This window comes from Ornithorhynchus anatinus, chromosome X1 (genome assembly GCF_004115215.2).
Source record: "Ornithorhynchus anatinus isolate Pmale09 chromosome X1, mOrnAna1.pri.v4, whole genome shotgun sequence".
In the NCBI taxonomy this organism is placed as follows: Eukaryota; Metazoa; Chordata; class Mammalia; order Monotremata; family Ornithorhynchidae; genus Ornithorhynchus; species Ornithorhynchus anatinus.
This window is the reverse complement of record NC_041749.1, coordinates 91,829,176-91,853,916: the sequence shown is the minus strand read 5'-3', so window position 1 is coordinate 91,853,916 and position 24,741 is coordinate 91,829,176. Positions and strand designations below refer to the sequence as shown.

At 44.0% G+C, this 24,741-nt stretch overlaps 1 protein-coding gene across 5 annotated transcripts in view; it reads left to right on the top strand.

The window, feature by feature from the left end:
• SETD5 (SET domain containing 5) overlaps positions 1-24,741 on the top strand; it is a 106,428-nt gene that overhangs the window by 19,695 nt on the left and 61,992 nt on the right. For 2 of the 5 annotated variants that reach the window (XM_029050373.2, XM_039910419.1), the window contains exons 1-2: positions 18,112-18,757; positions 20,328-20,388. The gene's annotated coding sequence lies outside the window, so the exon portion shown is untranslated. Of the gene's footprint in view, positions 1-18,111; positions 18,935-20,327; positions 20,389-24,741 lie in introns of those variants that run through there. The other 3 variants (XM_039910420.1, XM_039910421.1, XM_029050370.2) reach the window with 3 other exon arrangements.

Here is a 24,741-nt window from a genome sequence, read left to right as displayed (position 1 = left end):
CACTTCCAAACAATGTCTGCAGTTCAGTAATGTGAGCGATGGTTGGGCTTACCAGTTTCAGATCGTCTTCCTTCAGACCTTGCATTATATGAGTTTTCCTAATTGAAAAGAAGAATTCTTAAGTTTTCATAATGGTAACTGCTGATTTTTCCCCCCCAATGATAATAATAATAATGTTGGTATTTGTTAAGTGCTTACTATGTGCAGAGCACTGTTCTAAGCACAATGATGTTCTATCATCTGTGCAGCAACCTCTTGGTAATCTGCTTCATTGAAACTTCACTGTCCCTAGACCTAATGGATAAATAACTCTCCAAAGACCTCACTTTGAAGTTGAGGAACTTTGATAAATATACTTTTTTAAAGGCGGATAGAAGGAAATAATGTATGATCTCGAAGTCTGCCATGGCTCCTGTAAATTTTAATTTTTAAAAACAAGAAATAAGAGGGACAGTTTTAATTGATGCTTAATTATGATTTTCTGGGTTGACTGTAGGGTGGTTGCCACCCTTAATTTTTTGGGGAAGGGGGGAAATTAATGCTTTTGAAGGTTTTAAGTGAATGGCAATGAAAATCAAAATAAATGTTTATTATGACCCTCCAAATTGGGTGAAAATTAAAATGACCTCCTCTGGACACCTGCAAAAGGTCAGATGGGAATTTTAAAAAAAATTGTGAATTACCCATGGGGAAAAAAATGGTGCATTGGTTCATGAGGTATTAAGTTTTAAGAGCGAGCAAATGAGGAACAAGTTTTTAGGTATTGATAATATTGAGAGGAGAGAGAGTGGAGAATTTTAAAAGCAAATAGCAACACTGCACCTATAGATATTTAAGGAATTGATCAGTCTTTGAAAAGCCAGTAGCAGCTATCATTCTTTAGAATCCATAAGGACCTTGTGGAATGGTCAATAGCATAATAAATCCAGATCCAAGGATCTTCCTAAGCCTAGTGTTATCAGTGACCTGGGTAGTAGAATAGACAACACAATCAGTTTGTCGATGATGTCCAATTATGTTAGAAGGAGAAGAGATGACTAGTACCTTTGAGAGGCTTTGAATGCATATGGTCTTGAATTGGTGTTGTCAGAAATAGTGCTAATCGATATGAGGCGGTGTGGCCTACTGGAAAGAACAGGGGAATGGGAATCAGGAGGCCTGGGGTCTAATCCCAAATCTGCTTCTGACCAGCCATTCATTCATTCAATAGTATTTATTGAGCGCTTACTATGTGCAGAGCACTGTACTAAGCGCTTGGGATGAACAAGTCGGCAACAGATAGAGACAATCCCTGCTGTTTGACGGGCTTACAGTCTAATCGGGGGAGATGGACAGACAAGAACAATGGCAATAAATAGAGTCAAGGGGAAGAACATCTCGTAAAAACAATGGCAACTAAATAGAATCAAGGTGATGTACAATTCATTAACAAAATAAATAGGGTAATGAAAATATATACAGTTGAGCGGACGAGTACAGTGCTGTGGGGATGGGGAGAGGTGGAGGAGCAGAGGGAAAGGGGGAAAAAGAGGGTTTAGCTGCGGAGAGGTAAAGGGGGGGGTGGCAGAGGGAGTAGAGGGAGAAGAGGAGCTCAGTCTGGGAAGGCCTCTTGGAGGAGGTGAGTTTTAAGTAGGGTTTTGAAGAGGGAAAGAGAATCAGTTTGGCGGAGGTGAGGAGGGAGGGCGTTCCGGGACCGCGGGAGGACGTGACCCAGGGGTCGACGGCGGGATAGGCGAGACCGGGGGATGGTGAGGAGGTGGGCGGTGGAGGAGCGGAGCGTGTGGGGTGGGTGGTAGAAAGAGAGAAGGGAGGAGAGGTAGGAAGGGGCAAGGTGATGGAGAGCCTTGAAGCCTAGAGTGAGGAGTTTTTGTTTGGAGCGGAGGTTGATAGGCAACCACTGGAGTTGTTTAAGAAGGGGAGTGACATGCCCAGATCGTTTCTGCAGGAAGATGAGCCGGGCAGCGGAGTGAAGAATAGACTGGAGCGGGGCGAGAGAGGAGGAAGGGAGATCAGAGAGAAGGCTGACACAGTAGTCTAGCCATGTGACCATGGGCAAGTCATTGATCTCTCTGAGCTTCAGTTTCCTCACCTGTAAAGTGGGAATGCTCTCCTTCCCTTTTAGATTGTGGGCCCCGTGTGTGACAGGGATCCTTTGAGATCCCTATTATGAGATTCCTTTGAGAAGCAGCGTGGCTTAGTGGAAAGAACCCGGGCTTGGGAGTCAGAGGTCGTGGGTTCTAATCCCAACTCCCGCCATTTGTCTGCTGTGTGACTTTGGACAAGTCACTTAACTTCTCTGTGCCTCTGTTACCTCATCTGTAAAATGGGGATTAAGACTGTGAGCCCCACGTGAGGCAACCTGATTACCTTGTATCTACCTCAGCGCTTAGAACAGTGCTTAGCACATAACACTTAACAAATACCATCATTAAGCTCTTAGTACGGTGCTCTGCACGCAGTAAGCACTCAATAAATACGATTGAATGAATCAATCTGATTATCTTGTATAATACCCTGATTTTTTTGGTATAACACTTAATGCTCTCACAGTATGCATCTCATTTTTGTCCTCACAACATCCCTGCATCTTCTCCAATGCTTAGTACAGTATTTTCCCGTAAAATAAGTAATGTGTAGTTCCCTCCCTCTGCCGTCACATCCGTGTTGCCACGGCCTCCTCTACCACAGCGCCCAGGCCATCCCCTTGACCTCTGATGTTACACGGGTCCCACCACCCCCCTGAATTGGGTGTCCCCCTCACACCCCGGCCTTCTGAAGCTGGTCCTGGCAATAGGTAAAACTTGGTTTTCCCACCAAATGACAGATAAGTGTTTGTCCCTCATATAGGCCCACTGAATATCAGTGGAATATAAGAAATCTCCTTAAATCGCTCTTCTTTCAGCACTCTTAATGCTGGGATTTCTCACAGCACTATTTCATGTTAAGAGAAAGCTGCCAAGTTTTCCTTGCCCTAAACACCTGTCATCATTCAGTCTTTGAAGTATTTTGACTTGCTTGAATGGAGTGATTTAAAATGCATTTTGATGGGAGTCCACCACCATCATCATCTAATGACAGATCTATTTAGCATAGATAATGGCAGATATATAGTAGGTTAGCACAAAGTGCTTTTTTTGCTGACTAGGATGTGAAAGATGACATTTTGAAAATTAAATGCTTACATGCATAGGTTAAACATATTTTTCAAAATATTTTATTGTTACTTGTTCCTATTATTTATGTAACTTGTGTTTTTTTAAGTCTTTTAACATATATTTGCATTATTTTAGTCAATTCCTGGGGTCTCAGGACGGCCTTTATTAGCTTTATGTGATTTCCTATGGGAAATCATACTGCATTTGGCACGCCTTCCCTTACATTCTTATTTTCTTCAGAGCCAATTAAGAGTGCTAATCAAGGCATGGCACTAGAGTGGAAGGGATTCCGTGAGGCAGCGGTTGCATTTTCTTGACCTCGTTAAATTATAGCCCACTAGTACAGTAGTACAATGCAACAAGTGGAAGGCAGTGATGGGTGCGGGATTTCTGTCCGGCTTGCCTTCATTAGCCCTTGGCAATGAGACCGTTCACAAGGCAATGAGGCTGTATAAGCCCATTGAATTATTCCGTTTGCAAATTGGGACATCGGGGCATGATCCTGAGCTTGTGTGCCTACCCCTTTCCTTTTACAAAAGTGAGGAGGTGAAGCGAGTAGACAGGAGGAAGTCCATTCTACAAGTCCCAGAAGGCAGTGGCAAAAGCTCAGTCCAGATGCGGAAATCCAAGCCGTTTAGTGGGCAAGAGTAGTAGCTAAGGTTGTGGCAGACCACTTGAGCCAGGCCACCCTGATTCTGAAACATCTGTATATTTTTTTCCAACTGTCCAAGGTAGCCCACCAAAATCCAACATTCTTGCCTAAATGAGTGTGTAAAAATTTCACATTTGGTTAGGATGGATGATAGCCCAAGAGTTCACTCTGTACAAAACGGTGGCCCGTAAGGAGCATGTGGAAAAAGAAGCCTTGAAAAATATGAAAATATACAAGAACACAACAAATGAGGAAACACTTCTAATAGTCCATAAGGTGCCAGGTGCTGCAGACAACAAACATGACAACCCAATAAAACACCCGCATATGCGTATGGTATGGAAGGAACTATATAATTCATGTGGTAACTTTTTCAGCTCATCACATACTCATAGCTGATTTTTACCATCAGCCTCTCCGGGCTGTGAAGTGAGAGACCCTCCCGGGACAGTGCCTCAAAGTTTTCCAGATGGGATGCAGGTTGCTTTCTGTCATATTCCTCACAGCTGTGGAGTGTTCAGGCCATAGGCAGGCCCAGCTTCAAACAGCGGCAGTGGGGAGAACTTGCTTATCCCCTCATGTTTCATAGGACATCATCACATCATGTTGCATGTGCATGCAGCATAAAGTGATGTCATACGGAAGCCCATTTGGACCCCTGAACCTAGAGTTTCTCTGGGGGAATCCCTGACCTATCCCCTTCGCAGGTCCCTCCGGGACCCCTCGACACAGCTGCCATTTCCGACTCAGGCTGGGTGCTTTTAAATTAACTATGTCCATGTCACCATCGCCATAGCCGCCGCTCCCTCTGCAATCGCATCCGTGTCGCCACGGCCTCCTCTACCACGTCGCCCAGGCCGTCCCTTTGACCTCTGTTGCGCGGGTCCCGCTGCCCCCCTGAATTGGGTGTCCTCCTCACACACCAGCCTTCTGAAGCTGGCCCTGGCAATAGGTAAGAATGGATGCCGGACACACAAGTTTCTCTCATCCCAGGCCCTTCATTCCTTTCTGCCTTCCTTTCTTCCTTCCTTGCTGTGCTACCAGTCACCTCCAGCCAAGTCACCAACCTGACTCTGCTGGCTTTGGGAGGAACAGCGCATAGGCTGTGAGTGTTTCACTTTCTCCAGCTGCACACGGGAGTAGGGTTCCTCTTCTGCCCTGCAAGCAAGAGGGTGAGGAGTACTGAATCCAGAAATTCTGCCTTGACGTCTGCCTATATTTAGTCATTTTTTTGGATTCTTAGCATGAGTCTGATTGGGGCCACACAGAAAGCTTCTCTAGATCTGTGGAGTCTGCAGGTTTTCTAAAATGATCATTTGTACTTGGATTTATACCCTTTATTCACCCCTCCCTCAGCCCCACAGCAATTATGCACATATCCATGATTGATTTATTTAGTGTCTCTCTCCCCGTTTAGACTGTAAGCTCATTGTGAGCAAGGAATGTGTCTACCAACTCTGTTATATTGTACTCTCCCAAATGCATAGCACAGTGCTCTGCACACAGTAAGCAGTTGATAAATATGATAGATTGGAAATAGAGCAGTTGTGGGGGAGCAGAAGCATTGAGGCCTAAAGGAGGGAGCCAGAGGACCTGGGTTCTAATGCCAGCTCAGCCACTTGTGTGTTGTGTGACCTTGGTGAAGTCACTTCACTTCACTGTGCCTCAATGATCTTAAAATAGGGATTAAGATTGTGAGCCTTATGTGAGACAGGGACTGTGTCCGATTTGATTATCTTGTATCTACCCCAGCATTTAGTACAATACCTGACACATAGTGCTTAACAGATACCTCTGTAAAATGGAGATTGAAACTGTGAGCCTCACATGGGACAGGGACTGTGTCCAACTCAATTTGCTTGTGTCCACCCCAGCGCTTAGTGTACAGTGCCTGGCACATAGTAAGCGCTTAACAAATACCAGTAATATTATTATTATCAAAAAAGGTAATGGTTTTTGAATAATGGGTGTTGTGTCCTGTTGTATTGGGATTTGTCTGTGTGCAGTTTCAGGAGCCTGCTCATAGAACATCTTCCTAAGCTCCAAGCCTGACCGTATTCGTGGGCAAGACTATGAGCCCATTGTTGGGTAGGGATTGTCTCTATCTGTTGCCAAATTGTACTTTCCAAGTGCTTAGTACAGTGGTCTGCACACAGTAAGCGCTCAATAAGTGCGATTGAATGAATACCATTAAAAAAAATAATTTTTAAAAAATTAAGTCTTTAGGCTAGAAAGGTAAATGTTGAAAGGGAATGTGAGTGGTCTACAAACTCAAGTATAAACAGGGTGAGCACATTTTCGCCAAATCCTACCACACTTAAATTTTTGTACAAATACATCAAGTGACACATTTTCGGTTCATTTCACTTTTCTTCACAGATACTTATTTCCAGTCCATTAAACCACCTATGTTCTCACTGTCACCCATTCAAAATTCCCATTGAAGCTCAAGAAAATCAAAGGAAACATTTAATCACACAGAAGGTGGTAAGAAAATATATTTTATTTCTACAAGAAGATGTGTCTTGTCTTATGCTGTCGAGTCATCTCCGGCCCATAGCGACGCCATGGACACATCTCTCTCAGAACGCCCCTCCTCCATCTGCAGTCATTCTGGTAGTGTGCCATAGAGTTTTCTTGGTAAAAATATGGAAGTGGTTTACCATTGCCTCCTTCCACGCAGTAAACTCGAGTGTCCACTCTTGACTCTCTCCCATGCCGCTGCTGCCCAGGACCGGTGGGTTTCACTTGTAGCAGATTGCCTTCCTCTCGCTATCCACTGCCCAAAGTAGGAACAGAATGGGTATGCCTCGGCTTGACTCTCCCTCCCATAGTTGAGACTGGTAGAGTACTGGAAATTCTCCAGCTGCAACCCTGAAAGGGGACGATGATGTGTAGGCAGGTAATATCCATGTGTTCAAGAAGGGTTTGGATAGATGCATGGAAATAGGTTCCTAATGAGTTCAGAGGGAAGTGTGAGAAATGAATGTCTTGAGGATGACTGAGAGCAAGTATCACTTGACTGGCCTGAGGTAATCAGTAGTATTTATTGAGCACCTGCTGTTTGCAGAGCCCTGTCTACGTGCTTGGGAGAGTACAGTACCACAGAATTAGCAGATACGTTTGCTGCCCATGACGAGTTTACAGTCTAGATGGGCAGGCAGCCGGTAATATAAATTATAATTTAAAGGTGTACATAAGTACCGCGGTGTTGAGGATGGGGCGAGTATCAAATGCCCTAAAGTCACAGATCTAAGTGCTTGGGAGAGTCCGCTACAGTAGAGTTGGTAGACACGTTCCCTTCCCAAAGGCAGATCACAGTCAGATGTAGAATGACATTTCTTATAGTCTAAAGTTGCACTCCCAGGAAGATGTGGGAAGAAGACCAGTGTTCTGACACAGTGATACAGTATTCTTAGAAATGAGAAATAGATGGGAAAGAATTGGCTTTGGGTAAGTACCACAGAAGAGGATATGGGTGACCCTAGCAGATTACTCACTGAACTTGGAAGTGTACTCTTTAAACACTTGATAGTCACCCCACCCTGAGCCCCCACAGCACTTATGTACAGGTCCACAACTTAGTTATATTATTGTCTGCTCCCCCTGTAGACTGTAAGCTTGTTGTGGGCAGGGAACGTGTCTACCAACTCTGTATCTGTACTCTTTTAGTACAGTGCTCTGCACTCAATAAATACCACTGATTGAACATTACAGCCATTTTGTACTGGTCTTATTTACCAAAACAAGTCTAATCCTGACTGAGTGAGAGAACGTATAGATACTTGCAAGGTATACCTAATACACTTGCTGTTGTTTAGATCCTTAGCAGAATACTTAGACCAATTTGAAGTTTTAAAACCCTAGAGGTTTGGTAAACTTGGAGAGGGAATCTGAGTGAAGAAAAATTAAGTGTACCGGGATTGTGTAGCTTGGTGTCTAATCATAAATGTACCCAAATTAAGGCTATTTGGATTAATTTGCTAAAAATATAATTATGCTGGTTTGGCCATCAAACAGAACTGGCAAAAAACCAAAGCAAAATATACAGACGCTTCCCCAGTAATGGAAGCAGCCTAGAACATAAAATGGGGGAATTAGAATGCTTGGCAGTTAGAGTGTTGATGTAATTGGCATCTCTGAGGTTTGAGGGAGGGAAGAAAATCAGTGGGATACAAATGCTGCCAGGCTATAAACTATGAAAGGGCAGGGATAGGTAAATAAGGTTCTTAACAGACAAGTGGAGTAACATAGACTTTTGATGCAACCAAAAACTTGTAGTAGGATTGTTCTATAGACCACCTGACCAGGGGGTGGAAAGGAAGCAAGAAATATGATAAGAGATTGAGGGTGCCACAAAACTAGATTGTTGAAAATAGTGCCTGTCAGAAACGGAGGACAAGATAAAGTTTTGCAGTTGGAGTAGTGGTTCTTTTTAGGGACAATTAGCCCAAGACCTATCTGAAAAGTGAATATATGGATTGAATCCTGAGGAATGGACAGGCTATTTGAGAGAGCCATTCTGTAAAGGGGATCACTGCATAATTAAGTTGAACATTCTTGCCTTTAAAAAATGCATTTTAGTCAAGGAAGATAGACTGTGAACCGATATAGGAAAAAGCTGAAAGAAGTAGCTTTTTTTTTTCTTTCCAAAAGTAGTTTACAAGATGTTTGAAGGCTCTTTAAAATCACCATGTTAGAAGGTTAGAAGCCTGGGGAAAATGCATCCCCAAACAAAAAGAAAGATGCTTAAAAAGGAGCTGGAATCCATCAGTCAGTGGTATTTATTGAGCACTTACTGCATGCAGAGCACTGTACTAAGCACTTGGGAGAGACCAGTACAAAAGATAGGGGAAATGGCGGAGTATACGGCTATGTATGTAAGTACAGTGGGGCTGAGGGTGGGGAGAAAAATACGAGTGCTTAAGGGGTCCAGACTCAAGTGCATAATTGATGCAGGAGGGAAGCCGACGAGGATGGGAAAATGAGGGTTTAACAGGAAAGACCTTTTGGAGGAGATGTAATTTTAGGAGGGCTTTGGAGGTGGGGAGAGTGGTGGACTGCTGGATATGAAGGAAAAAGGAGTTCCGGGCCAGAGGACACGGTCAAGGATTCAAGAGATTGAGGTACAATAAGTAGGTTGGCATTGGAGAAGCGAAGTGCGCAGACTGGATTGTTGGAGGTTAGCAAGAGAGATTAGATTAACTACAAGAGCATAAAAGGGACAGTAGTGGGGGAAAAGGCATCCTTTAAGAACTGGAAGGCTCACCCGAGTGAGGAGGACAGGAGTGCACCCAGAAAGAGGAGCAGGTCACGGGATCCTGGACAATGTGAGTCAAAAAGCAATCTTTGGAAGAGAAGCAAAATGTTCTTCAATACATAGAAAGGCAGGAGTCAGCTAGGAAATCAGGAGGGCTACTTAATGATTGGTGTAAATGGTCTACGTAGGAATGATTAAGTGATAACTGCGGAGCTCAATATGTTCTTTAGTTTGGGAAAACTCTAGAGAGACTGGCACACAGCTTCAGAGTAGACCGGTTAGCTGAATTCAACTGGGCGAAATAGGCTGCTGAGACCAAAATGGTAGCTATATAAACAGTTCTACCCCAAAGTGCTGAAATTACCCCAGGGTTGTAGAACTTCTGAGAGAGTATATAACAAGTCATTATTATTGTGTTTTACTGGAACACTGAGCAACCACCACTGGAGCTCCCATCTGTAAGGAAGGTTTCAGAGGGGACACTGCTCAATTTCACTTTGATACCTGGCAAATTGGTAGGATCCATCATTAAGTTTGGGATCAGTGATGAAGACCCTACTGGGGAAAAGAACATGGTTTCTGTAAGGGGAAATACTTCACTAATTTGCACATGTTCTTTAAAGGGGTCAATAAGCCTGTGCAGAGAGGGGAACTAGTGGACACACTCTATTTAGATTTTCAAAAGCTCTTTGACAATGGGAAGCAGAGTAGCCTAGTGGAAATAACACGGGTCTGCAAGTCAGAGGCCCTGGGTTCTAATTCCTGCTCACCACTTGCCCTCTATGGGGTCTTGGCACTTTGCTTCTCTGCGCCTCTGTTTCCACGTCTGTAAAATGGGGATTAAGTTTCTGTTCTCCCTTCCCTTTTGAATGAGAGTCTCATGGGAAATGGGGACTATGTCCACCCTGATTATCTTGTATCTGCCCCAGTGATTAGCACAGGGCTTGGCACATAGTAAGTGCTTAACCACAATTATTAATATCATTATTTATGTTCCAAGCCTAAGGTTGGAAAAGCAAAGCAATTATCATTCTCATCTGTAAAATGGGGCTAAGAGATCTATTATCCCTCCCTCTTAGATTGTGAGCCCCATGATGGAGAGGGATTGTTGGCTGCCCTGATGATCGTGTGTATTTATCCCATTGCTTAAGATAGTGCCCTGATAATAATAATTGTATTTATTAAATGCTTACTATGTATCAAGCACTGTTCTAAACAGTGGGGCAATTGCAAGATAATCAGGTTGGACACAGTCCCTGTCCCACATGGAGTTCACAGTCCAAGTGATAACATAGTGCTTAATAAATACTATTATTAGTGTGTGATTGGGGCAGTGTTCTGTCATGGATAGGCTAAAAGATTGGAAAAAGCAGTTAGGGAGAAAGACCCCAGGAATCAGAGCAAGGGTCCATTTCACTTAATAATAATGATGGTATTTGTTAAGCTATGTGCCAAGCACTGTTCTAAGTACTGGGGTAGATACCAGGTAATCAGGTTGTAATAATAATAATAATGTTGGTATTTGTTAAGCGCTTACTGTGTGCCGAGCACTGTTCTAAGCGCTGGGGTAGACACAGGGGAATCAGGATGTCCCACGTGGGGCTCACACTCTTAATCCCCATTTTACAGATGAGGTAACTGAGGCACAGAGAAGTTAAGTGACTTGCCCACACTCACACAGCTAAGTTGGCAGAGCTGGGATTTGAACTCATGACCTCTGACTCCAAAGCCGGGCTCTTTCCACTGAGCCACAAGTGGCAGAGGCAGGATTAGAACCCAAGACCTCTGACTCCCAACCCCATGCTCTTTCCACTAAGCCATGCTGCTTCTTAAGCTTAACGGCTTGAGAAATTATTTGGAAGAGGGAGTGTGCAGTGAAAGTATGCATATGACACTAAACTCTTCCCATTGATGAAATGTAAGTGGAATCAATTGATGGTATTTATTGAGTGCTTACTATGGACAGAGTACTGTACTAAGTGTTTGGGAGGATACATTACAACAGAGTTAGCAGATATGTTCCCTGCCCACAACAAGTTTACAGCCTAGAGGACTGATAGAGATAAACTCTAAGAAAAGACCTCTTAAGGCTGAATGAGTGGGCAGAAAATAGCGAAGGAGTTTCAATATGAGAATAAGAAAATGCATCTAAGGAAAAATAATTCTAAGTGCAATTTCACGATGATGGTGGGTTCTGAACTATCACTCACGATTCAGGAAAGAGATATTGTATTCATGGCCTTGTTTCCCCTTGTAAATCATGGGTTCAGTGACTGGCGGTAGTCAGAAAGCTTATCAGTATTCTGGGCATCATCTGGAAGACTATAGAAAATGAAATAAAAAGAATACTTCTGCCAATATATAAAACGTTGGAAGACCTGCAGCTAGAATACACAAGGAGTTGTGGTCACCACGTCCTGGGAACCACATGCTGATTCTGGAAAAGGTACAGGGAAAGTGAGCCAAAATGACTAGGAGGATAGGGTAGCTTTTGTCCAGGGATAGACTACAAAGGTTAAACTGGAAAGTTGACAAGATTTAAGACTACAAAAATCAACAGAAGTGAGGACAGGTTGAGCCCAGGATTCTTGTTCACCAAATCCCATACCACCAGGCAAGGGGGCATCTATTGACGCTTGCGGGTCATCGATTGGAAAGGAACAGAAGGAAACGTGTTCACACAGCTGGTGGTAAAGCCTGTGGAATTAGTTACAGCAGGAAGTTGGGGTGGCAGGAAAATCAATAGATTATACAAGGAGGTGGCTAAATTCCTGGACAGAGGGTCCATAATGGGGTTATTAGAAGAAAAAGCTAGGAATAAATGTTATGAGGAATTAGAGTGACAATCAATCAATGGTATTTATTGAGTGCTTACTGTTGTGTAAAGCACTGTACTAAGCAGCTGGGGGAGAACAGTACAACAGAGTTGGTAAGATATGTTGCCTGCCTGCAAGAAACTTACAGTCTAGAGAGGGAGACAGACATTAAAGTAAATTATGCATATGTACATAAGTGCTGTGGGGAGACAGACATTAAAATAAATTATAGATATGCACATAAGTGCTGTAGGCTAAGGGTGAGATGAATAAACCGTACATATCCAAGTGCAAGGGCAAAATTACAAGTGCATACTGTTCCCCCAGGCAGTGTCTAAGATACAGTACTGGGCTGAGTGAACAATTGGTCTGACCCAATGTGCCATGTCTTTTATTCTTATATTCATTGTAAATGTTAGTGATATGAAAATTTCACCCCCATTCATGTAAAAACAGGAGAATTTGGTTTCTGGTACCTGAGAGATTTAAGTAGAAAACCTGATAACACTTTATAGTAATTTTGCTGGATTATGGTTGGGGGAGAGGGGAGAGAAGCCCCAGTATTTTTGGATCTGATTGACAGACTTGTTCTCCAAGCTGTGATGGAAAAAATTGCCTCTGGGTCCCGGGACAGAGGGTTCCAGGTGGGGACCCCTTCCTTCCCCCATTGGTCAGGTGAGTATTAGAGCCAGGGGTGTTTAAATTCTCAAATATTCCTGGACCTTAAAGTCTAAGGGCTAGAAGATGTGCACGAGGAGGTACCTACTATTTCAAGTCCTGTATGAGGAAAGCCACGTGTATTTGAAGTTCTGTGTTTGGAGCAGCTTTGAAAACAGGACATCCTCAGGCAGAATTCTTTCACATCAAATAGTGTCTCCTAGGACCTCAGATATCTCCTTAAGCCCCAGGGCCAGTCACCCCAGTTACCCCTGCCTTAACTCATCCGTGTCCCCAAGCATTGGCAAAGATGCATAAAGGAGCTGCTTTTCAAACAGCTCAAGGGTATACACAATTGAAATATAATTGGGCCAGAAGAGTGCTTTAGAGGTCAGCTCCATCTCCCAGCCTTTAGACAAAATTAGTAGTTACACTGAATTTAAAGCTCCCCAAGAAGGACACGCCATAGCCAGGATCGTCGTCATTGTCATCACCAGCTTTTGAGCATCTGCTGTATAGAGCACTGTGTTTGATGCCTGGGAACCTAGAAGATAAGTAAAAGACACGGTTTCTTCCCTGAAGTAGCTAACAGTCCAAAATTGGAACATTAGCCACATAACCTGCATGTTTTGTTGCTGCTACTTCTTCCCCTTTTATAAAATCTCTCCCCTCCTTTTCAGGACATTGCCTCATGTGATGGAATAACCTTTATGACATAGGGTGGTGACTGCCTTGCGGGGACTGCTCTATATGTTTGAAATAAGTTGGGCAAATGTTTGAATCCCTTTTGGAGAATTTCCCTAACTGAAATGCCCTTTGCTTCCAGACCTTTGGTTTATTGTTCTAAGGTGTAAATAGCCACAGAGCAGAAGAGTTCCTCCAAAAGTGATGTAGCACCCCAGATCATAGAAGTGGGGGTATGGTCTTATCCATACCCTTCAGCCAATGTGCTACACACCTGTGGAGACCCATTTTTTTTTTCCAGGTGAGTAGACTGTATTTCACTGCACAAACTCAGTCTATGCTGGGAGACAGGGTATGGGATACAAAAGCAAATTGATCTGTGGTTGGAATTCAGATTAAATCTGGATTTTGCCTTTAGAACCCAGTCAGGAAGCTAGTGTAGATGGTTTCTGGTCTAAGATGTTGCATCCTCAAATGACTGGAACTTAGGCATTCTTTACCCTTGAGGCACAGTTGCTTAGAAAATGCTTTTGAGGACCTGTTGTGGAAATGGAAGCCCAAGTCTGTTGGATCATTTCCTTGTAGTTTTTAGCCAGGACTCTTCAGCTGCCAACTAGATCATAGACAGAGTTTAATTTATTTTTCAGTTCCAGGAAGAGGGAACTCCAAGTTTGGTGCACACCAATTTCATTAAGACATTTAATGAGAGAACTAGAAATCTCCTGGAACTCCTGCAAAGAAAGATTTTGCTCCCCATTTGTTGAAATGTCCTGGCCTGTACAGTCAGAATTATATGACCCTTAAGTTAAGGGAGCAGCTAAAAGAGAGTCTTGTGGGTAATTGAAATCAGAGAGAAGCTAAGGTGGCATTTATCTTTCATTTTAGGATTCCTTCTTAAAAAGTTTACTATCAGGAGAGACCTTAAAATAAAGAATTGCACAAGAAGTTTGCTTAAAAAAGGCATTGGTGGACCTACTGTTTTTAAGGGTTTTTATTCTTGTGAAAATCTTTGTCTTGAATACCATAAATGTTCATTAAAGCACTGTTCATGTGTCAGAGTTTTAAGCTTTGAATTCCTTCCCAACTCCTGCACAGGAGACACCTGGTCTGCCAGGTGGGATAGAACATGTGCAGTCAGGTTGTTGACTTGTATGTTCTGTGGATTTTCCCCATTTCAGGCTCCTGGCTCTAACAGTGTTCAGAGCATTCCCACTAGTCCCAAAATGAAGGCCTCTAAGCACTAAGTGCTTAGTTTAAGCAACAGCCTGAGGAGTTAGAGGCATTTTCAGACTGCAAGCATTACAGTATGGGTTAGGATATGAAGTGCTTGTTTTTTGGGTGTTTTTTTTTTCTCCAGAGTATAACTCCTGGTCTTTCTTGGGACAAATTAAGTAATACATTCCCTTGGTATGAGGAACTTAGAAATCAGTCCACCACCCTTTCCTGCCCTGGAGGAGGCAAGCCTCTTAAAGCAGTAAAGGCAGCCAGCCTCCTCCTCTCATTCCAGTAGGAGAGTCATTCATTCAATCGTATTTATTGAGCACCTACTGGGAGAGTCCTGGCTAGTTCGGTTTGACCAGAGCTATGGGGAGTGGAAGGAGTAGGTTGGAAAAACTAGAAGATTGTGAAGTGGTCATTCTTCTCGTGACCTAAATCTAATTCTGCTGTAACTATTGAAGGTGCTCTGCCTGAGATTCCATAATGTTCGTATCCCACTTCTCTGGTGGAAGAAGGGATTAAATACAGGGTTGGAACATGGGAAAGGGGAAGCTCAATTCAGGGATCAAGTGGAAGAACCTGGCAGACTTAAATTTAGCTCTTAATTTAAATGGGTCTGCCAAATACTGCAATCCTGTGCATGCTAATCACCTGTCCTCAGATTGTAAATCTAATCCTTTTCTTTTCCCTACAGTCATTCTCCATTACTCAGAGGCTGATTTTCCAGTTTATGGATTATCAAGGCCCTCCTCTCACTTGCCGCTTACCTTTTGGCCATGAGCTGAGGAAATGGATTGAATCAGTTGATTGATTGATTGAACCATTGATTGATAGATCAATCAGACAGTGGTATTTGAGTGCTTACTATGTGCAGCACCACTGTACTAAACACTTGGGAAAGTACAGTACAATACAGTTGGTAGAAGCAATCCCTACCCTCAAGGAGTTTACAGTCCAGTGGAGGAGTTTGCAATCTAGTGGGGGAGACAGACTTTTTTTTTAAGTGGTATTCGTTAAGTGCTTACTATGTGCCAGGCACTGTACTAACTGCTGGGGTAGATACAAGATAATCAGGTTGGACACAGTCCCTGTCCCACAAGGGGCTCTCACAGTCTTACTCCCCATTTTACAGAGGGACAGAGAAGTAAAATGACTTGCCCAAGGTCACACAGCAGCCAAGTGGCAGAGCTAGGATTAAAACCCAGACCCGTGCTCTTTCCACTGGGCCGTGTCCCTGGCAAGGCAAGTTACTTTTGTGCTGCCCCTTGATCACAGGTCACCCATCTTCCCCTTCCATCTCCCTTTTCTATCCTCCAACCTAGTTCCCTGAACTACCCCTGCGATTTTGTGTCTCCACAGTCTTTCTTCCTCTCCCTCCCATCTCCTCCCCCGCCCTCCATCCCTTAATTCACCCTAAATCTGTAGACTGTTGCCCCTTTCTCCTGGCCCTAGATCATATCCTCCTTCTGCTTCCCTCATTTTCTCCAGCTCATTTTCCCAGTCTCCCTGGCCTTCATTTTCCAGTCCCAAAAAGCTTCCAACCCATCTTTATCACCTGCTTTCTCTTTCTCCCATCAGATCTTTCTTGCTGCCCTTGCATTCTCCCCACTTTGTCTAACAAATAGGGTTTAGGTCAGTGTGGGGTAAAGAGACTTTATTTACAGTCATTTAGAAGTTGATTAGCAGAGATTATCTGCTCCACAGGGCTCCTCTTTCTTGGCAATTGCTTAAAGGGTTAGGACTACTTAAATAAATCAATAGTATTTATCCTGCTACTGTGTGTAGAACACAGTGCTAACCCCTTGGGAGAGAACAATAGAGGTATAAAGCACAATCCCTGCCCTCAAGGAATTTCCAATCTAATGACATTCCTTCCTACTGTGAAAACAAGTAGGAATTTTTTGAATCGTATGATTCTGTACATAAAGTGCCTAGGTCCTCAAATATAATAAAAATAATAATGCTGGTATTTGTTAAGCGCTTACTACATGCCATGCACTGTTCTAAGAGCTGGGGTAGATACAAGGTAATCATGTTGTCCCACGTGGGGCTCACAGTCTAAATCCCCATTTTACAGATGAGGTAACTGAGGCCCAGAGAAGTTGTGACTTGCCCAAAGTCACACAGCTGACCAGTGGCAGAGCCGGGATTAGAACATGCGACCTCTGACTCCCAAGCCCGTGCTTTTTCCACTAAGCCACGCTGCTTCTTGATGATGAGTTGTAGTTGTATTTATTGAATGCCCATTGATGCACTGTACTAAGTACTTAGTACAGAATAACAAAGTGACACATTCCTTGCCCACAAGGAGCTTCTACTCTAATGGAGGAAGACTATATATTTTTTATATCCTTGGTGTAGAAATTGAATGGGATGGTCACCTATTTCCAGTGCCGTCATGTGCTTTTCAGAACTAATAAGTCAGAAGGAAAGTGAATTTATGAGGTTTGGCTGGCATTTCAGTGTTTTGATTTTTTTTAAATGTGCAGAATTTAATTATCGAAAGTCTTATTGGACAACTGAAGAACCATCTACCTTTAGTGGCAAGAGTATGATGGTTTAATCACTCAGTGGGTTCTTCCAACTTTGGTTTTAATATTAATGATGGAGAATAAAGGGCCTGAGGGGGCTGAGTGAGAGGAAGGAAACAGAGAAAGGCAAGGCCTATGAGATACCAGTGTAATTTGGAAGAGGGTTTCAAAATCAACGAAGAGCATTTTAAAACTGGATCCTGAAGCAATAGTAACGTGAGGGTTAAGCTGAGGGGAAGGTTAGGCATTAGTCATGCTTTCAGATCTTACACTATGATACTGCCATTGGGATTACTTAAGCGGCTTTTGTAAGCCCCACCTTATGTGTGAAGGTGCCCTGGTCCTTTGCTCCTACTGGTGTTCAACCGACCAACTCCTAAACCTTTCCTGAATCTTTGCTAAATCTACCTATCTGATGAAAAGCTGGTGAACATATGGATGTGTGTGTGTGCATGTGTGCATCTGAGAAATGTTTCCCTCTACACAGACACAGATATGGTGTGGGATTTTTCTGACTCTAAGATGTTTAGACCAGACTTTGGGTTTCAGAAGAGGATGTTGAGAAGGGAGTACTTCCTCAACAAATAGGGTGAGGAAGTTAACTGTAAAATTCCAGAATCAAGGTTGAATTCTTTGAGTTGTCTTTTCTCTTCATAAAAGCTCAAAATTCTACCTCCCTGCTCTGATTGTTATTTAAAAGAGTGATTCAAGAACTGTAAGCTTTGCTAGTTTTTTAAAACCGCCATCTGGGAGACTCCAAAATGCGTGTGGGCACACACTTGGTGTTTTGGAAGAGGAGTAAATTAAAGGGAGGGCTCAGAGAGATGGGCCAAAGCTGTGGGGCATGGGAGGAGGGTGGTGGGGAGGAGGAGAGAAGGAGGGGACATTTGAATGTGTGAATTTATGTGTGTGTTTGCAAGCCTAAACCTGTTTGCTGTATATTGGAGCATGGAGTTGAAGAACATAGAGTGTGTGAAAGAACGTGAGAGAGAGAGTGTGTGTGTGAGTGAGTGAGAGTGAGTGAGTGAGTGAGTGAAAGAGAAAGAGAAAGATTTGGAACTGTGGGGTGCACATAGAGTGGTTTTGGAGTTAATCAGAGAGAACTCCTTGGCTGAGTTGCTGTCTGCATAGGCTGTTAACAATTGTTTCTCTGGCAGCAGATCTTGTTCATCAGGATTACATCATCTCTGGGAGAATGTTCAAGGTCCGAAGCCCCGGTACAAAGATGTTCTGAAGCAGATGAGGCCTGTTCCCTTTCTGAAGCGGCACTCTTCTTCCTGCCAGTCTTCTTCACAGGATTACTGAAGCGGACCTGTTCAGAGTTTCTTTCACTGGATTGGCTGCTTATTGGACCTGTCTCCCAGCTGCTTCCGGCTCACCTGGCTGATGCAATATCTTTCTCTGAAATCTGTGTTGGAATTGGCTCTTGTAACACTTTTTGTTTATCTTCTCTGGGAGTGGCCAGACAGATCATGAGTGCCTTGCATTCTGTAAGTCATGTGGAGAAGGGATCGTCAGAATGACAATTGCTGAGGCCACTCTGCCATCCTGGAGAAATCCTGTTCTAAAGGACAGGGGTGACTGTCAAGTGTCTGGCATGCTCTGTTCGACTCCTTTCCCTGGAAACAGTGCATAGATGATGACTCCTAGAGGGTGTTCAGTGCCGGGAGATTTTCTGATTCCACACCTGCTTCAAACAACAGCCTGTGGCTCCATGTGGATTTTATTGGATTCTTCTGGGAATTGTGATGCTGACAAGAAGTTCAGAATCTGCGGCAGTCATGGTCTCTTTACTACTCGCACTCATACACCTATTTTTCCTCTCGTTTTCTCTCTCTGTTCTTCCTTCCTTCCTTCCTTACCACTCCTAAAGGATACCGCTCCCTCCGTGGTAATTTCATTTTTCTGCTTCAATATTTTGCCTCTCCTCATCTTGAATCTACTCTAAAATACAAATCAAAGTAAGTACAGTCAGTTCTCCTATAACGCGGAGTTAAATTCTTTGAAGAACCTCACGTTAAGGAGAACTCACATCAAAGCCCCTTCACCTTGACCAACTCTGCGCACACGCGCACAGCCGATTCTTCCGACATCACATAGCGTTCTATCCAGATAGGCGCGTGTTGTCGGAAGAACGTTCCCTAATCCCCCCGGCAGCATTCCATCCAAACCGTGTAGTCAAAAGACACATTTTGAGAGAACTGACTAAGTGAGCCTACGTTTCGTAGAACGTCCACGCTCTTCCGACAAAACCGTTTTATATCTTGGCCTTCCATATTTTTAAATCTTGAAGATAATCGTGCTCTTCCCAAGAGAAATTGTCAGGCACAATGCGTACCCCAATTTCATTAAGAATACTATAAAATAATAGCAAAATATATTTGATCTGAAGTGCTTGGTAACTGAAATGTGATGAAAGCCTCTCTGGGATTATATAATGCTCTCTGTAGAAGCTCAGGTTTTACTGTAATACCTTCTAGCTAATGTTAAATTTGGTATATGCATAGATGGGAAAATGTGTTCTTTAAGGGGCAGCGGAACACTGCTTGATTATGAATGGAAGTATCAGCCATTTTCTCTGAAAGTCCCAGTCACCCGCCTCGTTTATTTATTTTATGTATTTATTTATTGGTAGCTGCTCCGTTTTGACCCTGTCTCTAGGACTGAGGCAACCGCACTGTCATCAACAGTTTCACGGGACTTGTCTGTAGCAGGAGTTGGCCTCAATTATGTCCCTCTCCTCTCTGCTTAGACGTGGTAACCTGCTCAAGTAGTAGTTGCTATGCCCTTTATGTCCCATCTGGTGAATGAGATTTAACCAGGGAAGCAACTGGATTGGGGCAAAGGACAGAGAGAAAGGAAGGTCCTCCGTGTGTGTCTACCTCTCCTCCTCCCCCTCCCAACCCCCCCCCCCCAAGATTGAGAGAGAAAAAGACAGGAGGTGACCCAGGAAATGTAGCTGAGTTATTAAAGGTTTTGACTTAAGGGAACTAGGAATGGGAGACTGGAGCAACCAATGACAGGATAGGCTATTCAGTTTTCTTCCCTCTAGTGTTAGAGAAGAAGCAATTTTCCTTTCCTCCATCTCCTGACTTTTCTGGAGAATCGGTCAATGGGGTTGGGCCTGAGGGTTCATGGGAAGGAGGTGGTGCTGGATCGGGCACAGCAGGGCAAAGAAGGTAATGATACTGAATTAACTATGAGGGGGCAGCTAGCCAGAAAGTGTTCAAAGAGTGAAGCCAACTACCGTGAAGGGTATTCTAATTGCTTAGGAGAGGCTTATACAGTACCTAGTTCAGCGTCCCCCTATGGCATTCCTTCAATCCTAATTATTTGTCTCTCAACTTTCCCCAGATCTTCAGAAGACGCTGGCAGAGAGGTTATTGGGACTTCACATCCACTGGTCAATATAAAGGTGACTGAATCAAAATGAATTCCCATGATTGTTTAGTTTTCTATTTGTTTTTAACGGACTATATTGCTTTTTAATGGGTGTTTTTTTAATCGACTGCAAAGAAATGTTCTGGATAACCGAACATATTGAGAGAGTGCAACCTGTAAAGGATGAGAATTAATTCCGTTCACTGTGATTTTAAAGCATCTGATTATTTTTATCATCATTATTATTATCATCATCATTGTTATTGTGGTGTTTAAGAGCTTACTATGTGTCAAGCAGTGTTCTAAGTGCTGGGGTAATAATAATAACGTTGGTATTTGTTAAGCGCTTACTATGTGTCAAGCACTGTTCTAAGCGCTGGGGTAGACACAGGGTAATCAAGTTGTCCCATGTGAGGCTCACAGTCTTAATTCCCATTTTACAGATGAGGGAACCGAGGCACAGAGAAGTTAAGTGACTTGCCCACAGTCACACAGCTGACAAGTGGCAGAGCCAGAATTCGAACCCGTGACCTCTGACTCTCAAGCCCGTGCTCATTCCACTGAGCCACGCTTCTTCTCTAACTAAGAGGGAGTAGGATTTAATCCCATTTTACAGTTGAAGAAACTGAGGCCCAGAGATATGAAGTCACTTGCCCAAGGTCACACAGCAAGCAATTGGCAGTGCTGGGATTAGAACCTAGGCCCTCTGGCTCCCAGGCCCGTGCTCTTTCCACTAGGCAATGCTGCTTCTCACCTGATAACTGCAGAAAGTTCTGTGTCTGGCAGTGGGAATCTCATTGCTTTGCAGACATCTAGGGTAAAAGCAGCAAATTAGGTGCCATTGCACTTAGAGCCTGTTTGATTCAAGAATCGCCAAAAGTCTTAGAAACATGAATATAATAATTGTGGTATTTGTTAAGCGTTTGCTCTAAGCCAAACACTGTAGTTCCTGGCACATAGTAAGCGCTTAACAAATGCCATTATTATTATTATTATTACTAAGCGCTGGGTGGCTACGTGATTATTCGTCGTGCTTTTTCCATTGTACAGAGGGAGAGACATTTAGAGCCGAAGGAATTGTTGTTGAAGGTCCCTCTGAAAGTTGGTTGTGCAACCAGCGCCTGCATCTAAAAAGTCTGGTGTCCCTTTCACTTGCACAAGCAAATCATAATTTAGAATGCGGGTGATTAAATTTAATCATAGAACTGTATATGCCGGTCTGATGCGTAGTGTAAGGTTATGAAGTGGATAAAAATGGAGGGAATATAAGGGCAGTGTAAAAGAACAGGAATGTTCAGAAAGTGGGTCAGTGCTTAATTTTGGAAGGTAGTCTTTTAACACAGAGATGGGAATCGGCAGATCCGCCACTCAGCCTGTGTGGTGGTGCTCGCCCTTGGGAAATCCTTTATTTTGGCTGTCCAGAAGTTGTCTCGCCCATCCCAGTCTGGAAGCTAGAATATTCCTTGTGCTGAGTGCTCTTGGCAAACATTAAACTCAGCATGCAGAAACCTGTTTAGTGTAGATCCGAAATTGGTTGGATCAGGGAGGGATTCATGTGATTTCTTCATCCTTGACTGGAAAGGTTTATTTATCATGCTCAGGGCTTGCACTCAGGGCATTCCCCTTTGCTCTCTAATCGAGGCAGTCCATAGGTTGTTTGGGAACTCCTGTCTCGGGACATCCCAGAAGGTCTTGGCCCAGACTGCCCCCTGACAGTCCTGAACTACCTTCCCCCTCCGCTAAAACATAGCATGGAGGATCAGCACCCTGCCCTTCCTTCCTCCTTACCTTTCCCTCTTCCCCCGTCCCCTACCTTAAATTCACTCTGGATTTATAGGAAACCAAGTTCTAGACCAGTGCTCGGCACATAGTAAGAGATCAATAAGTACCATTGTTGATATGGTCAATTTACTCATAGGTAATGTTGCCGGTGTTAAGGAGCAGAATGTGATATAACTGTGCCCTGTATTAACCACTTCTTAGCCATTAAGCTCTGGGGTGGATACACGGTTATCAGATCAGCTGTGGCCCCTGCCTCACATAGTGTTTCCATTCTAGGAGGTAGGGAGAGCATGTAATAATAGTAGTAATAATAATTGTGGTATTTATTAAGTGCTCACTATGTGCCAGGCACTGTACTAAGCACTGGGGGGGCGGGTAGGAATACAAGTAAATCGGGCTGGACATAGTCCCCGTTTGACATGAGATGCACAGTCTTACTCCCCATTTTACAGATGAGGTAACTGAGGCAAAGAGAAGTGAACTGACTTGCCTGAGGTCACACGTCAGACAAGTGGCAGAGGCAGGATTAGAATCCTTGACCTTCTGACTCCCAGGCCCGTACTCTATCCAGTAGGCCATGCAGCTTCCCCATGTCAACCCCATTTTACAGCTCAATCGAGCAATTGCTGTGTGTCGAGCATTGTACTAGGCGCTTGGGAGAGAACAGTACCAAAGAGGGGGTAGACACGTTCTCTGCTGTTTTCATTGCCCGCCGCCCTCCTCCCCCCACTTCAACTCAGAGGTGGAGGGTTCAGATTCGGTTTCCACAGGCATCACCAAGAGTAGCACCAACCACATGAAGATGGTAATAGCGATACTACGGATCTTTACTAAAGAGTTTTTGTATGCATAGAACAATACAGACAGGCATGGAATAATACAGAGACAGACAGGCAGAGATTAGCCAACCAGCATCCATTCCCTTTTCTGGGGAGAGATCCCAAGGCCCCTGATCCTGCATACGTGCCGAGACTCAGGCCGAATATGACCACTAAGCTAAACTTCCTCGGCCACAGTAGTCTCCCGGATTGATCTGCTTCACCTTTCCACAAGGAACTCACAGTTCTAGAGGGAGGAAACAGGCCCAGAGAGGTTAAGTTACTTGTCCACGGTTACACAGTAGGCCAGTGGCAGAGCTGGCACTAGAACCCGGGTCTTCTGACTGTCTATCTTACGCTGTTTCCACCAGTACACACTGCTTTGATCGGGGATTTGGGACTTGATTGTTTCACAGAGGCCCAGTAGCCTGGTCTGACAGCAGCTATGAAGTGTTCCGTATTGCATTAAATAGGTCAAACAAAATGAGTCAAGTCCCTAGTAGGGATGACGGGAGCTAGTATTCCCACGGAATGGGCAGCTGGGGCAGAGGAAGGAGGGAGGCGAAGCCATTAGCTTTTGGGTGGCCTGCCCCGCCCTTCTGCGTACACTGGGGGTTGGCCAGAAGCTTAAGCTGCATCGAGGCTCCAGGCAGCAGCTCTCTTCCATCTCTAGCCTCCAGCTCTGACCTACCTCTCCCCCCCTTTCCCCTTCACTCTCTCTCTCCCCTATTTCTTCCCCCCCCCTTCTCTCTCCCCCTCTCCCAATTAGTCAATCATATTTATTGACTGTACTAATCACTTGGGAGAGGACAATATAACTGAGTTGGTAGACACATTCCCTGCCCACAAGGAGCTTACAGTCTAGAGGGGGAAACAGACGGTTAATATAAAGAAATTACAGATATGGGCATAAGTGCCATGGGGTTGTACATGTTTTTATGTCTCTAGCAACCTCCAGAGTCCTGTATATGTCAGACTCCCACTTCTCTCCCCACCCTAAGTTCACCCTCCACTCTCAGAATGAAGAGTTGGCACTTCTGGTACCTATTCTCCAAGAATTTCAATTCCAAAATTTAATCACACCACTGAGAACAGGGTATTTACTCCCTTGACTGCACAGCTATATAAATTATATAGCCAACACACTGAGGGTGTTTTCCCTCAGATGCTTCCTATCACAAAGCCTCTTCTGAATTCCCTTTCCCTCTGACAAAGGAAGCTGGTTGTCACTAGATACTGTTTTGGGTTGTCAGCAATGAGGGAATAGGAAGAGCGCAAATGAGAGTTAGAGGAGTCAAGTGAAAGGCAGGTGTTTTCTATCCCCGCCAAAAAAAAAAAAACCAGAACTAGAGAAAATGGGTGTAAATTACAGGAAGAAAGATTTAAAGGAAAGAAAGCAGAGAAATGATAATGATGGTGAACCATTAAGGGTGTCTTCTGCAATATTTCCAGCAGTGGCGTTTTCCTTTAGCTGGCAACCCACTATCCAAAGTAGGCAGCTGTTGAATTATTTTCGCCTCATGTTGCCCCTGAATGCCACAAATGTAGCCCATATTACATAGAACAGATAGCCATCTATCTTGGGGCGGGGTGGGGGGAGTGGAGACCCAGGATGGACTAAGTCCTTGCGGCCATATGGTACTAAAACTGACCCACTAGAGTCAAGCTCCTCATGGACAGAGACTACGTCACTTCCTTCATTGCCATACTTTCCCTAGCAAACTGTGCTGGGCACCCAGTGAATGTCTTGCCCCCCTTGTGTCCTTCCCCCTTTCCTCAAACACCAG